Source organism: Bombina bombina, chromosome 5, assembly GCF_027579735.1.
Source record: "Bombina bombina isolate aBomBom1 chromosome 5, aBomBom1.pri, whole genome shotgun sequence".
Classification (NCBI taxonomy): Eukaryota; Metazoa; Chordata; class Amphibia; order Anura; family Bombinatoridae; genus Bombina; species Bombina bombina.
The window spans coordinates 9,610,030-9,628,061 of NC_069503.1; the positions used below are offsets into that span (position 1 = coordinate 9,610,030).

Consider the following 18,032-nt stretch of genomic DNA (forward strand, 5'->3'; position numbering starts at 1 on the left):
ATGAAATCTCAGTATGTCACATGGCAATGTCACAGTAAGGTGGGAAGGGCAGTGACAACCTGATGGTCTGTGACACCGCAACACTCCTCAGTCTGACCCGAGTGCTAAATACAGTAATGAAGTCTCAGTATGTCACATGGAAACGTCACAGTAAGGTGGGAAGGGCAGTGACAACCTAATGGTCTGTGACACTGCAACACTCCTCAATCCGACCCGAGTGCTAAATACAGTAATGAAGTCTCAGTATGTCACATGGCAATGTCACAGTAAGGTGGGAAGGGTAGTGACAACCTGATGGTCTGTGACACCGCAACACTCCTTAATCTGACCCTAGTGCTAAATACAGTAATGAAGTCTCAGTATGTCACATGGCAATGTCACAGTAAGGTGGGAAGGGTAGTGACAACCTGATGGTCTGTGACACCGCAACTCTCCTTAATCTGACCCGAGTGCTAAATACAGTAATGAAGTCTCAGTATGTCACATGGCAATGTCACAGTAAGGTGGGAAGGGTAGTGACAACCTGATGGTCTGTGACACCGCAACACTCCTTAATCTGACCCAAGTGCTAAATACAGTAATGAAGTCTCAGTATGTCACATGGCAATGTCACAGTAAGGTGGGAAGGGCAGTGACAACCTGATGGTCTGTGACACCGCAACACTCCTCAATCCGACCCTAGTGCTAAATACAGTAATGAAGTCTCAGTATGTCACATGGCAATGTCACAGTAAGGTGGGAAGGGCAGTGACAACCTGATGGTCTGTGACACCGCAACACTCCTCAATCTGACCCGAGTGCTAAATACAGTAATGAAGTCTCAGTATGTCACATGGCAATGTCACAGTAAGGTGGGATGGGCAGTGACAACCTGATGGTCCGTGACACCGCAACACTCCTCAATCTGACCCAAGTGCTAAATACAGTAATGAAGTCTCAGTATGTCACATGGCAATGTCACAGTAAGGTGGGAAGGGCAGTGACAACCTAATGGTCTGTGACACCGCAACTCTCATCAATCTGACCCTAGTGCTAAATACAGTAATGAAGTCTCAGTATGTCACATGGCAATGTCACAGTAAGGTGGGAAGGGCAGTGAGAACCTGATGGTCTGTGACACTGCAACACTCCTTAATCTGACCCAAGTGCTAAATACAGTAATGAAGTCTCAGTATGTCACATGGCAATGTCACAGTAAGGTGGGAAGGGCAGTGACAACCTGATGGTCTGTGACACCGCAACACTCCTTAATCTGACCCGAGTGCTAAATACAGTAATGAAGTCTCAGTATGTCACATGGAAACGTCACAGTAAGGTGGGAAGGGCAGTGACAACCTGATGGTCTGTGACACCGCAACACTCCTTAATCTGACCCGAGTGCTAAATACAGTAATGAAATCTCAGTATGTCACATGGCAATGTCACAGTAAGGTGGGAAGGGTAGTGACAACCTGATGGTCTGTGACACCGCAACACTCCTCAATCTGACCCGAGTGCTAAATACAGTAATGAAATCTCAGTATGTCACATGGCAATGTCACAGTAAGGTGGGAAGGGCAGTGACAACCTGATGGTCTGTGACACCGCAACACTCCTCAGTCTGACCCGAGTGCTAAATACAGTAATGAAGTCTCAGTATGTCACATGGAAATGTCACAGTAAGGTGGGAAGGGTAGTGACAACCTGATGGTCTGTGACACCGCAACACTCCTCAATCTGACCCTAATGCTAAATACAGTAATGAAGTCTCAGTATGTCACATGGCAATGTCACAGTAAGGTGGGAAGGGTAGTGACAACCTGATGGTCTGTGACACCGCAACACTCCTTAATCTGACCCTAGTGCTAAATACAGTAATGAAGTCTCAGTATGTCACATGGAAATGTCACAGAAAGGTGGGAAGGGTAGTGACAACCTGATGGTCTGTGACACCGCAACACTCCTCAATCTGACCCTAGTGCTAAATACAGTAATGAAGTCTCAGTATGTCACATGGCAATGTCACAGTAAGGTGGGAAGGGTAGTGACAACCTGATGGTCTGTGACACCGCAACACTCCTCAATCTGACCCGAGTGCTAAATACAGTAATGAAGTCTCAGTATGTCACATGGCAATGTCACAGTAAGGTGGGAAGGGTAGTGACAACCTGATGGTCTGTGACACCGCAACACTCCTCAATCTGACCCTAGTGCTAAATACAGTAATGAAGTCTCAGTATGTCACATGGAAATGTCACAGTAAGGTGGGAAGGGTAGTGACAACCTGATGGTCTGTGACACTGCAACACTCCTCAATCTGACCCAAGTGCTAAATACAGTAATGAAATCTCAGTATGTCACATGGAAATGTCACAGTAAGGTGGGAAGGGCAGTGGCCATTATAGTGACAACCTGATGGTCTGTGACACCGCAACACTCCTCAATCCGACCAGAGTGCTAAATACAGTAATGAAATCTCAGTATGTCACATTGAAATGTCACAGTAAGGGCAGTGGCCATTGGTCAGTGATCTGCCTCATATCTGAATATGTGAATACACAGTAAGTGGCCCGGTTCTGCTATGATAAGGTGGGTAATATCTAAAGAGTGATTTTGTACTTGTGCACCTAATGTTAAACACTAAGACCACCTGGGTATATCTACAAGACAGATCCAAGGACCCATCAGATATTAAAGGGATAAATCAGAAGGCACAGGGTTACTTATGGTTGTATTGCCAATGTCTTGTTTAAGGGACATTGTACACTAACATTTTATCCTCTTTAATTTATTCCCAACGTTCTTTTACCTACTGGAGTGCATTTGTTTGCAAACCTTTATCTCCCACATACACTGAAAATGAGTAACAAACATTTTCACTGTAGAAAAGCTAAGTAAACAGGAGACAATAACATGTGATTAGTCTCCCAGTGGGGGTATGAGAGAAGAGAGAATTTGTATGTGAAATATCTGCTTGTGTTTATTCTACTCCCTAGCTATAATTAGCATCATATTATATTATTATATTAGCACGATATCTGGCTCTGCTCACAAACTCTGTGTAACAAAGAGTTGTCTCATCTCAGCACGTATAAATGTAACAATAGTGCGCTAGATCACAAGTGTTGTGTTTAAGTTAGCATTATATTATATTATATTAGCACAATATCCGTCTCTGCTCACTATCTCTGTGTAACAAAGTGTTGTCTCATCTCAGCACGTATAAATGTAACAATAGTGCGCTAGATCACAAGTGTTGTGTTTAAGTTAGCATTATATTATATTATATTAGCACAATATCCGGCACTGCTCACTATCTCTGTGTAACAAAGTGTTGTCTCATCTCAGCACGTATAAATGTAACAATAGTGCGCTAGATCACAAGTGTTGTGTTTAAGTTAGCATTATATTATATTATATTAGCACAATATCTGGCACTGCTCACTATCTCTGTACTACAAAGAGTTGTCTCATCTCAGCACGTATAAATGTAACAATAGTGCGCTAGATCACAAGTGTTGTGTTTAAGTTAGCATTATATTATATTAGCACAATATCCGGCTCTGCTCACTATCTCTGTGTAACAAAGAGTTGTCTCCTCTCAGAACGTATAAATGTAACAATAGTGCGCTAGATCACAAGTGTTGTGTTTAAGTTAGCATTATATTATATTAGCACAATATCCAGCTCTGCTCACTATCTCTGTACTACAAAGAGTCGTCTCATCTCAGCACGTATAAATGTAACAATAGTGCGCTAGATCACAAGTGTTGTGTTTAAGTTAGCATTATATTATATTAGCACAATATCCGGCACTGCTCACTATCTCTGTGTAACAAAGAGTTGTCTCATCTCAGCACGTATAAATGTAACAATAGTGCGCTAGATCACAAGTGTTGTGTTTAAGTTAGCATTATATTATATTATATTAGCACAATATCCAGCACTGCTCACTATCTCTGTGTAACAAAGAGTTGTCTCATCTCAGCACGTATAAATGTAACAATAGTGCGCTAGATCACAAGTGTTGTGTTTAAGTTAGCATTATATTATATTAGCACAATATCCGGCTCTGCTCACTATCTCTGTACTACAAAGAGTTGTCTCATCTCAGCACGTATAAATGTAACAATAGTGCGCTAGATCACAAGTGTTGTGTTTAAGTTAGCATTATATTATATTATATTAGCACAATATCCGGCACTGCTCACTATCTCTGTGTAACAAAGAGTCGTCTCATCTCAGCACGTATAAATGTAACAATAGTGCGCTAGATCACAAGTGTTGTGTTTAAGTTAGCATTATATTATATTAGCACAATATCCGGCACTGCTCACTATCTCTGTGTAACAAAGAGTTGTCTCATCTCAGCACGTATAAATGTAACAATAGTGCGCTAGATCACAAGTGTTGTGTTTAAGTTAGCATTATATTATATTAGCACAATATCCGGCACTGCTCACTATCTCTGTGTAACAAAGAGTTGTCTCATCTCAGCACGTATAAATGTAATAATAGTGCGCTAGATCACAAGTGTTGTGTTTAAGTTAGCATTATATTATATTATATTAGCACAATATCCAGCACTGCTCACTATCTATGTGTAACAAAGAGTTGTCTCATCTCAGCACGTATAAATGTAACAATAGTGCGCTAGATCACAAGTGTTGTGTTTAAGTTAGCATTATATTATATTAGCACAATATCCGGCTCTGCTCACTATCTCTGTACTACAAAGAGTTGTCTCATCTCAGCACGTATAAATGTAACAATAGTGCGCTAGATCACAAGTGTTGTGTTTAAGTTAGCATTATATTATATTAGCACAATATCCAGCTCTGCTCACCATCTCTGTACTACACATTGTTTTCTCATCTCAGCACGTATAAATGTAACAATAGTGCGCTAGATCACAAGTGTTGTGTTTAAGTTAGCATTATATTATATTATATTAGCACAATATCCGGCACTGCTCACTATCTCTGTACTACAAAGAGTTGTCTCATCTCAGCACGTATAAATGTAACAATAGTGCGCTAGATCACAAGTGTTGTGTTTAAGTTAGCATTATATTATATTATATTAGCACGATATCTGGCTCTGCTCACAAACTCTGTGTAACAAAGAGTTGTCTCATCTCAGCACGTATAAATGTAACAATAGTGCGCTAGATCACAAGTGTTGTGTTTAAGTTAGCATTATATTATATTATATTAGCACAATATCCGTCTCTGCTCACTATCTCTGTGTAACAAAGTGTTGTCTCATCTCAGCACGTATAAATGTAACAATAGTGCGCTAGATCACAAGTGTTGTGTTTAAGTTAGCATTATATTATATTATATTAGCACAATATCCGGCACTGCTCACTATCTCTGTGTAACAAAGTGTTGTCTCATCTCAGCACGTATAAATGTAACAATAGTGCGCTAGATCACAAGTGTTGTGTTTAAGTTAGCATTATATTATATTATATTAGCACAATATCTGGCACTGCTCACTATCTCTGTACTACAAAGAGTTGTCTCATCTCAGCACGTATAAATGTAACAATAGTGCGCTAGATCACAAGTGTTGTGTTTAAGTTAGCATTATATTATATTAGCACAATATCCGGCTCTGCTCACTATCTCTGTGTAACAAAGAGTTGTCTCCTCTCAGAACGTATAAATGTAACAATAGTGCGCTAGATCACAAGTGTTGTGTTTAAGTTAGCATTATATTATATTAGCACAATATCCAGCTCTGCTCACTATCTCTGTACTACAAAGAGTCGTCTCATCTCAGCACGTATAAATGTAACAATAGTGCGCTAGATCACAAGTGTTGTGTTTAAGTTAGCATTATATTATATTAGCACAATATCCGGCACTGCTCACTATCTCTGTGTAACAAAGAGTTGTCTCATCTCAGCACGTATAAATGTAACAATAGTGCGCTAGATCACAAGTGTTTGTGTTTAAGTTAGCATTATATTATATTATATTAGCACAATATCCAGCACTGCTCACTATCTCTGTGTAACAAAGAGTTGTCTCATCTCAGCACGTATAAATGTAACAATAGTGCGCTAGATCACAAGTGTTGTGTTTAAGTTAGCATTATATTATATTAGCACAATATCCGGCTCTGCTCACTATCTCTGTACTACAAAGAGTTGTCTCATCTCAGCACGTATAAATGTAACAATAGTGCGCTAGATCACAAGTGTTGTGTTTAAGTTAGCATTATATTATATTAGCACAATATCCGGCACTGCTCACTATCTCTGTGTAACAAAGAGTTGTCTCATCTCAGCACGTATAAATGTAACAATAGTGCGCTAGATCACAAGTGTTGTGTTTAAGTTAGCATTATATTATATTATATTAGCACAATATCCAGCACTGCTCACTATCTCTGTGTAACAAAGAGTTGTCTCATCTCAGCACGTATAAATGTAACAATAGTGCGCTAGATCACAAGTGTTGTGTTTAAGTTAGCATTATATTATATTAGCACAATATCCGGCTCTGCTCACTATCTCTGTACTACAAAGAGTTGTCTCATCTCAGCACGTATAAATGTAACAATAGTGCGCTAGATCACAAGTGTTGTGTTTAAGTTAGCATTATATTATATTAGCACAATATCCAGCTCTGCTCACCATCTCTGTACTACACATTGTTTTCTCATCTCAGCACGTATAAATGTAACAATAGTGCGCTAGATCACAAGTGTTGTGTTTAAGTTAGCATTATATTATATTATATTAGCACAATATCCGGCACTGCTCACTATCTCTGTACTACAAAGAGTTGTCTCATCTCAGCACGTATAAATGTAACAATAGTGCGCTAGATCACAAGTGTTGTGTTAAGTTAGCATTATATTATATTATATTAGCACGATATCCGGCTCTGCTCACAAACTCTGTGTAACAAAGAGTTGTCTCATCTCAGCACGTATAAATGTAACAATAGTGCGCTAGATCACAAGTGTTGTGTTTAAGTTAGCATTATATTATATTATATTAGCACAATATCCGTCTCTGCTCACTATCTCTGTGTAACAAAGTGTTGTCTCATCTCAGCACGTATAAATGTAACAATAGTGCGCTAGATCACAAGTGTTGTGTTTAAGTTAGCATTATATTATATTATATTAGCACAATATCCGGCACTGCTCACTATCTCTGTGTAACAAAGTGTTGTCTCATCTCAGCACGTATAAATGTAACAATAGTGCGCTAGATCACAAGTGTTGTGTTTAAGTTAGCATTATATTATATTATATTAGCACAATATCTGGCACTGCTCACTATCTCTGTACTACAAAGAGTTGTCTCATCTCAGCACGTATAAATGTAACAATAGTGCGCTAGATCACAAGTGTTGTGTTTAAGTTAGCATTATATTATATTAGCACAATATCCGGCTCTGCTCACTATCTCTGTGTAACAAAGAGTTGTCTCCTCTCAGAACGTATAAATGTAACAATAGTGCGCTAGATCACAAGTGTTGTGTTTAAGTTAGCATTATATTATATTAGCACAATATCCAGCTCTGCTCACTATCTCTGTACTACAAAGAGTCGTCTCATCTCAGCACGTATAAATGTAACAATAGTGCGCTAGATCACAAGTGTTGTGTTTAAGTTAGCATTATATTATATTAGCACAATATCCGGCACTGCTCACTATCTCTGTGTAACAAAGAGTTGTCTCATCTCAGCACGTATAAATGTAACAATAGTGCGCTAGATCACAAGTGTTGTGTTTAAGTTAGCATTATATTATATTATATTAGCACAATATCCAGCACTGCTCACTATCTCTGTGTAACAAAGAGTTGTCTCATCTCAGCACGTATAAATGTAACAATAGTGCGCTAGATCACAAGTGTTGTGTTTAAGTTAGCATTATATTATATTAGCACAATATCCGGCTCTGCTCACTATCTCTGTACTACAAAGAGTTGTCTCATCTCAGCACGTATAAATGTAACAATAGTGCGCTAGATCACAAGTGTTGTGTTTAAGTTAGCATTATATTATATTAGCACAATTCCGGCACTGCTCACTATCTCTGTGTAACAAAGAGTTGTCTCATCTCAGCACGTATAAATGTAACAATAGTGGCGCTAGATCACAAGTGTTGTGTTTAAGTTAGCATTATATTATATTAGCATAATATCCTGCTCTGCTCACTATCTCTGTTACTACAAAGAGTTGTCTCATCTCAGCACGTATAAATGTAACAATAGTGCGCTAGATCACAAGTGTTGTGTTTAAGTTAGCATTATATTATATTAGCACAATACCAGCTCTGCTCACCATCTCTGTACTACACATTGTTTTCTCATCTCAGCACGTATAATGTAACAATAGTGCGCTAGATCACAAGTGTTGTGTTTAAGTTAGCATTATATTATATTATATTAGCACAATATCCGGCACTGCTCACTATCTCTGTACTACAAAGAGTTGTCTCATCTCAGCACGTATAAATGTAACAATAGTGCGCTAGATCACAAGTGTTGTGTTTAAGTTAGCATTATATTATATTATATTAGCACAATATCCGGCACTGCTCACTATCTCTGTACTACAAAGAGTTGTCTCATCTCAGTACGTATAAATGTAACAATAGTGCGCTTGATCACAAGTGTTGTGTTTAAGTTAGCATTATATTATATTAGCACAATATCCGGCTCTGCTCACTATCTCTGTATAACAAAGAGTTGTCTCATCTCAGTACGTATAAATGTAACAATAGTGCGCTAGATCACAAGTGTTGTGTTTAAGTAGCATTATATTATTTTATATTAGCACAATATCCGGCACTGCTCACTATCTCTGTGTAACAAAGAGTTGTCTCATCTCAGCACGTAATAAATGTAACAATAGTGCGCTAGATCACAAGTGTTGTGTTTAAGTTAGCATTATATTATATTATATTAGCACAATATCCGGCTCTGCTCACTATCTCTGTACTACACAGTGTTTTCTCATCTCAGCACGTATAAATGTAACAATAGTGCGCTAGATCACAAGTGTTGTGTTTAAGTTAGCATTATATTATATTAGCACAATATCCGCTCTGCTCACTATCTCTGTACTACAAAGAGTTGTCTCATCTCAGCACGTATAAATGTAACAATAGTGCGCTAGATCACAAGTGTTGTGTTTAAGTTAGCATTATATTATATTAGCACAATATCCAGCTCTGCTCACCATCTCTGTACTACACATTGTTTTCCTCATCTCAGCACGTATAAATGTAACAATAGTGCGCTAGATCACAAGTGTTGTGTTTAAGTTAGCATTATATTATATTATATTAGCACAATATCCGGCACTGCTCACTATCTCTGTACTACAAAGAGTTGTCTCATCTCAGCACGTATAAATGTAACAATAGTGCGCTAGATCACAAGTGTTGTGTTTAAGTTAGCATTATATTATATTATATTAGCACGATATCTGGCTCTGCTCACAAACTCTGTGTAACAAAGAGTTGTCTCATCTCAGCACGTATAAATGTAACAATAGTGCGCTAGATCACAAGTGTTGTGTTTAAGTTAGCATTATATTATATTATATTAGCACAATATCCGTCTCTGCTCACTATCTCTGTGTAACAAAGTGTTGTCTCATCTCAGCACGTATAAATGTAACAATAGTGCGCTAGATCACAAGTGTTGGTGTTTAAGTTAGCATTATATTATATTATATTAGCACAATATCCGGCACTGCTCACTATCTCTGTGTAACAAAGTGTTGTCTCATCTCAGCACGTATAAATGTAACAATAGTGCGCTAGATCACAAGTGTTGTGTTTAAGTTAGCATTATATTATATTATATTAGCACAATATCTGGCACTGCTCACTATCTCTGTACTACAAAGAGTTGTCTCATCTCAGCACGTATAAATGTAACAATAGTGCGCTAGATCACAAGTGTTGTGTTTAAGTTAGCATTATATTATATTAGCACAATATCCGGCTCTGCTCACTATCTCTGTGTAACAAAGAGTTGTCTCCTCTCAGAACGTATAAATGTAACAATAGTGCGCTAGATCACAAGTGTTGTGTTTAAGTTAGCATTATATTATATTAGCACAATATCCAGCTCTGCTCACTATCTCTGTACTACAAAGAGTCGTCTCATCTCAGCACGTATAAATGTAACAATAGTGCGCTAGATCACAAGTGTTGTGTTTAAGTTTAGCATTATATTATATTAGCACAATATCCGGCTCTGCTCACTATCTCTGTGTAACAAAGAGTTGTCTCATCTCAGCACGTATAAATGTAACAATAGTGCGCTAGATCACAAGTGTTGTGTTTAAGTTAGCATTATATTATATTATATTAGCACAATATCCAGCACTGCTCACTATCTCTGTGTAACAAAGAGTTGTCTCATCTCAGCACGTATAAATGTAACAATAGTGCGCTAGATCACAAGTGTTGTGTTTAAGTTAGCATTATATTATATTAGCACAATATCCGGCTCTGCTCACTATCTCTGTACTACAAAGAGTTGTCTCATCTCAGCACGTATAAATGTAACAATAGTGCGCTAGATCACAAGTGTTGTGTTTAAGTTAGCATTATATTATATTAGCACAATATCCGGCACTGCTCACTATCTCTGTGTAACAAAGAGTTGTCTCATCTCAGCACGTATAAATGTAACAATAGTGCGCTAGATCACAAGTGTTGTGTTTAAGTTAGCATTATATTATATTATATTAGCACAATATCCAGCACTGCTCACTATCTCTGTGTAACAAAGAGTTGTCTCATCTCAGCACGTATAAATGTAACAATAGTGCGCTAGATCACAAGTGTTGTGTTTAAGTTAGCATTATATTATATTAGCACAATATCCAGCTCTGCTCACTATCTCTGTACTACAAAGAGTTGTCTCATCTCAGCACGTATAAATGTAACAATAGTGCGCTAGATCACAAGTGTTGTGTTTAAGTTAGCATTATATTATATTAGCACAATATCCAGCTCTGCTCACCATCTCTGTACTACACATTGTTTTCTCATCTCAGCACGTATAAATGTAACAATAGTGCGCTAGATCACAAGTGTTGTGTTTAAGGTTAGCATTATATTATATTATATTAGCACAATATCCGGCACTGCTCACTATCTCTGTACTACAAAGAGTTTTCTCATCTCAGCACGTATAAATGTAACAATAGTGCGCTAGATCACAAGTGTTGTGTTTAAGTTAGCATTATATTATATTATATTAGCACGATATCTGGCTCTGCTCACAAACTCTGTGTAACAAAGAGTTGTCTCATCTCAGCACGTATAAATGTAACAATAGTGCGCTAGATCACAAGTGTTGTGTTTAAGTTAGCATTATATTATATTATATTAGCACAATATCCGTCTCTGCTCACTATCTCTGTGTAACAAAGTGTTGTCTCATCTCAGCACGTATAAATGTAACAATAGTGCGCTAGATCACAAGTGTTGTGTTTAAGTTAGCATTATATTATATTATATTAGCACAATATCCGGCACTGCTCACTATCTCTGTGTAACAAAGTGTTGTCTCATCTCAGCACGTATAAATGTAACAATAGTGCGCTAGATCACAAGTGTTGTGTTTAAGTTAGCATTATATTATATTATATTAGCACAATATCTGGCACTGCTCACTATCTCTGTACTACAAAGAGTTGTCTCATCTCAGCACGTATAATGTAACAATAGTGCGCTAGATCACAAGTGTTGTGTTTAAGTTAGCATTATATTATATTAGGCACAATATCCGCTCTGCTCACTATCTCTGTGTAACAAAGAGTTTGTCTCCTCTCAGAACGTATAAATGTAACAATAGTGCGCTAGATCACAAGTGTTGTGTTTAAGTTAGCATTATATTTATTAGCACAATATCCAGCTCTGCTCACTATCTCTGTACTACAAAGAGTCGTCTCATCTCAGCACGTATAAATGTAACAATAGTGCGCTAGATCACAAGTGTTGTGTTTAAGTTAGCATTATATTATATTAGCACAATATCCGGCACTGCTCACTATCTCTGTGTAACAAAGAGTTGTCTCATCTCAGCACGTATAAATGTAACAATAGTGCGCTAGATCACAAGTGTTGTGTTTAAGTTAGCATTATATTATATTATATTAGCACAATATCCAGCACTGCTCACTATCTCTGTGTAACAAAGAGTTGTCTCATCTCAGCACGTATAAATGTAACAATAGTGCGCTAGATCACAAGTGTTGTGTTTTAAGTTAGCATTATATTATATTAGCACAATATCCGGCTCTGCTCACTATCTCTGTACTACAAAGAGTTGTCTCATCTCAGCACGTATAAATGTAACAATAGTGCGCTAGATCACAAGTGTTGTGTTTAAGTTAGCATTATATTATATTAGCACAATATCCGGCACTGCTCACTATCTCTGTGTAACAAAGAGTTGTCTCATCTCAGCACGTATAAATGTAACAATATGTGCGCTAGATCACAAGTGTTGTGTTTAAGTTAGCATTATATTATATTAGCATAATATCCGGCTCTGCTCACTATCTCTGTACTACAAAGAGTTGTCTCATCTCAGCACGTATAAATGTAACAATAGTGCGCTAGATCACAAGTGTTGTGTTTAAGTTAGCATTATATTATATTAGCACAATATCCAGCTCTGCTCACCATCTCTGTACTACACATTGTTTTCTCATCTCAGCACGTATAAATGTAACAATAGTGCGCTAGATCACAAGTGTTGTGTTTAAGTTAGCATTATATTATATTATATTAGCACAATATCCGGCACTGCTCACTATCTCTGTACTACAAAGAGTTGTCTCATCTCAGCACGTATAAATGTAACAATAGTGCGCTAGATCACAAGTGTTGTGTTTAAGTTAGCATTATATTATATTATATAGCACAATATCCGGCACTGCTCACTATCTCTGTAGCTACAAAGAGTTGTCTCATCTCAGACGTATAAAATGTAACAATAGTGCGCTTGATCACAAGTGTTGTGTTTAAGTTAGCATTATATTATATTAGCACAATATCCGGCTCTGCTCACTATCTCTGTATAACAAAGAGTTGTCTCATCTCAGTACGTATAAATGTAACAATAGTGCGCTAGATCACAAGTGTTGTGTTTAAGTTAGCATTATATTATATTATATTAGCACAATATCCGGCACTGCTCACTATCTCTGTGTAACAAAGAGTTGTCTCATCTCAGCACGTATAAATGTAACAATAGTGCGCTAGATCACAAGTGTTGTGTTTAAGTTAGCATTATATTATATTATATTAGCACAATATCCGGCTCTGCTCACTATCTCTGTACTACACAGTGTTTTCTCATCTCAGCACGTATAAATGTAACAATAGTGCGCTAGATCACAAGTGTTGTGTTTAAGTTAGCATTATATTATATTAGCACAATATCCGGCTCTGCTCACTATCTCTGTACTACAAAGAGTTGTCTCATCTCAGCACGTATAAATGTAACAATAGTGCGCTAGATCACAAGTGTTGTGTTTAAGTTAGCATTATATTATATTAGCACAATATCCAGCTCTGCTCACCATCTCTGTACTACACATTGTTTTCTCATCTCAGCACGTATAAATGTAACAATAGTGCGCTAGATCACAAGTGTTGTGTTTAAGTTAGCATTATATTATATTATATTAGCACAATATCCGGCACTGCTCACTATCTCTGTACTACAAAGAGTTGTCTCATCTCAGCACGTATAAATGTAACAATAGTGCGCTAGATCACAAGTGTTGTGTTTAAGTTAGCATTATATTATATTATATTAGCACGATATCCTGGCTCTGCTCACAAACTCTGTGTAACAAAGAGTTGTCTCATCTCAGCACGTATAAATGTAACAATAGTGCGCTAGATCACAAGTGTTGTGTTTAAGTTAGCATTATATTATATTATATTAGCACAATATCCGTCTCTGCTCACTATCTCTGTGTAACAAAGTGTTGTCTCATCTCAGCACGTATAAATGTAACAATAGTGCGCTAGATCACAAGTGTTGTGTTTAAGTTAGCATTATATTATATTATATTAGCACAATATCCGGCACTGCTCACTATCTCTGTGTAACAAAGTGTTGTCCTCATCTCAGCACGTATAAATGTAACAATAGTGCGCTAGATCACAAGTGTTGTGTTTAAGTTAGCATTATATTATATTATATTAGCACAATATCTGGCACTGCTCACTATCTCTGTACTACAAAGAGTTGTCCTCATCTCAGCACGTATAGAATGTAACAATAGTGCGCTAGATCACAAGTGTTGTGTTTAAGTTAGCATTATTATTTAGATATTAGCACAATATCCGGCTCTGCTCACTATCTCTGTGTAACAAAGAGTTGTCTCCTCTCAGAACGTATAAATGTAACAATAGTGCGCTAGATCACAAGTGTTGTGTTTAAGTTAGCATTATATTATATTAGCACAATATCCAGCTCTGCTCACTATCTCTGTACTACAAAGATTCGTCTCATCTCAGCACGTATAAATGGTAACAATAGTGCGCTAGATCACAAGTGTTGTGTTTAAGTTAGCATTATATTATATTAGCACAATATCCGGCACTGCTCACTATCTCTGTGTAACAAAGAGTTGTCTCATCTCAGCACGTATAAATGTAACAATAGTGCGCTAGATCACAAGTGTTGTGTTTAAGTTAGCATTATATTATATTATATTAGCACAATATCCAGCTCTGCTCACTATCTCTGTGTAACAAAGAGTTGTCTCATCTCAGCACGTATAAATGTAACAATAGTGCGCTAGATCACAAGTGTTGTGTTTAAGTTAGCATTATATTATATTAGCACAATATCCGGCTCTGCTCACTATCTCTGTACTACAAAGAGTTGTCTCATCTCAGCACGTATAAATGTAACAATAGTGCGCTAGATCACAAGTGTTGTGTTTAAGTTAGCATTATATTATATTAGCACAATATCCGGCACTGCTCACTATCTCTGTGTAACAAAGAGTTGTCTCATCTCAGCACGTATAAATGTAACAATAGTGCGCTAGATCACAAGTGTTGTGTTTAAGTTAGCATTATATTATATTAGCATAATATCCGGCTCTGCTCACTATCTCTGTACTACAAAGAGTTGTCTCATCTCAGCACGTATAAATGTAACAATAGTGCGCTAGATCACAAGTGTTGTGTTTAAGTTAGCATTATATTATATTAGCACAATATCCAGCTCTGCTCACCATCTCTGTACTACACATTGTTTTCTCATCTCAGCACGTATAAATGTAACAATAGTGCGCTAGATCACAAGTGTTGTGTTTAAGTTAGCATTATATTATATTATATTAGCACAATATCCGGCACTGCTCACTATCTCTGTACTACAAAGAGTTGTCTCATCTCAGCACGTATAAATGTAACAATAGTGCGCTAGATCACAAGTGTTGTGTTTAAGTTAGCATTATATTATATTATATTAGCACAATATCCGGCACTGCTCACTATCTCTGTACTACAAAGAGTTGTCTCATCTCAGTACGTATAAATGTAACAATAGTGCGCTTGATCACAAGTGTTGTGTTTAAGTTAGCATTATATTATATTAGCACAATATCCGGCTCTGCTCACTATCTCTGTATAACAAAGAGTTGTCTCATCTCAGTACGTATAAATGTAACAATAGTGCGCTAGATCACAAGTGTTGTGTTTAAGTTAGCATTATATTATATTAGCACAATATCCGGCACTGCTCACTATCTCTGTGTAACAAAGAGTTGTCTCATCTCAGCACGTATAAATGTAACAATAGTGCGCTAGATCACAAGTGTTGTGTTTAAGTTAGCATTATATTATATTATATTAGCACAATATCCGGCTCTGCTCACTATCTCTGTACTACACAGTGTTGTCTCATCTCAGCACGTATAAATGTAACAATAGTGCGCTAGATCACAAGTGTTGTGTTTAAGTTAGCATTATATTATATTAGCACAATATCCGGCACTGCTCACGATCTCTGTGTAACAAAGAGTTGTCTCATCTCAGCACGTATAAATGTAACAATAGTGCGCTAGATCACAAGTGTTGTGTTTAAGTTAGCATTATATTATATTATATTAGCACAATATCCGGCACTGCTCAGGATCTCTGTATAACAAAGAGTTGTCTCATCTCAGCACGTATAAATGTAACAATAGTGCACTAGATCACAAGTGTTGTGTTTAAGTTAGCATTATATTATATTATATTAGCACAATATCCGGCTCTGCTCACTATCTCTGTGTAACAAAGAGTTGTCTCATCTCAGCACGTATAAATGTAACAATAGTGCGCTAGATCACAAGTGTTTGTTTTAGTTAGCATTATATTATATTAGCACAATATCCGGCACTGCTCACTATCTCTGTGTAACAAAGAGTTGTCTCATCTCAGTCACGTATAAATGTAACAATAGTGCGCTAGATCACAAGTGTTGTGTTTAAGTTAGCATTATTATATTATATTAGCACAATATCCAGCACTGCTCACTATCTCTGTGTAACAAAGAGTTGTCTCATCTCAGCACGTATAAATGTAACAATAGTGCGCTAGATCACAAGTGTTGTGTTTAAGTTAGCATTATATTATATTATATTAGCACAATATCCGGCTCTGCTCACTATCTCTGTGTAACAAAGAGTTGTCTCATCTCAGCACGTATAAATGTAACAATAGTGCGCTAGATCACAAGTGTTGTGTTTAAGTTAGCATTATATTATATTAGCACAATATCCGGCACTGCTCACTATCTCTGTGTAACAAAGAGTTGTCTCATCTCAGCACGTATAAATGTAACAATAGTGCGCTAGATCACAAGTGTTGTGTTTAAGTTAGCATTATATTATATTAGCACAATATCCGGCACTGCTCCATATCTCTGTGTAACAAAGAGTTGTCTCATCTCAGCATGTATAAATGTAACAATAGTGCGCTAGATCACAAGTGTTGTGTTTAAGTTAGCATTATATTATATTATATTAGCACAATATCCAGCACTGCTCACTATCTCTGTGTAACAAAGAGTTGTCTCATCTCAGTACGTATAAATGTAACAATAGTGTGCTAGATCACAAGTGTTGTGTTTAAGTTAGCATTATATTATATTAGCACAATATCCGGCACTGCTCACTATCTCTGTACTACAAAGAGTCGTCTCATCTCAGCACGTATAAATGTAACAATAGTGCGCTAGATCACAAGTGTTGTGTTTAAGTTAGCATTATATTATATTTATATTAGCACAATATCCGCACTGCTCACTATCTCTGTACTACAAAAGAGTTGTCTCATCTCAGCACGTATAAATGTAACAATAGTGCGCTAGAGTCACAGTGTTGTGTGTTAAGTTAGCATTATATTATATTATATTAGCAACAATATCCGGCTCTGCTCACTATCTCTGTGTAACAAAGAGTTGGTCCTCATCTCAGCACGTATAAAGTGTAACAATAGTGCGCTAGGATCACAAGTGGGTGTGTGTTTAAGTTAGCATTATATTATATTATATTAAGCACAATATCCGGCACTGCTCACTATCTCTGTACTACAAAGAGTTGTCTCATCTCAGCACGTATAAATGTAACAATAGTGCGCTAGATCACAAGTGTTGTGTTTAAGTTAGCATTATATTATATTATATTAGCACAATATCCGGCACTGCGCTCACTATCTCTGTACTGACAAAGAGTTGTCTCATCTCAGCACGTATAAATGTAACAATAGTGCGCTAGATCACAAGTGTTGTGTTTAAGTTAGCATTATATTATATTATATTAGCACAATATCCGGCACTGCTCACTATCTCTGTGTAACAAAGAGTCGTCCTCATCTCAGCACGTATAAATGTAACAATAGTGCGCTAGATCACAAGTGTTGTGTTTAAGTTAGCATTATATTATATTATATTAGCACAATATCCGGCTCTGCTCACTATCTCTGTACTACAAAGAGTTGTCTCATCTCAGCACGTATAAATGTAACAATAGTGCGC

The 18,032-nt window shown here is 37.1% G+C and overlaps 1 protein-coding gene across 1 annotated transcript in view; it reads right to left on the reverse strand.

Annotated features, from left to right (window-relative positions):
• Positions 1-18,032, reverse strand: part of KCNH2 (potassium voltage-gated channel subfamily H member 2) — a 1,055,144-nt gene that overhangs the window by 154,138 nt on the left and 882,974 nt on the right. The window lies entirely within an intron of this gene.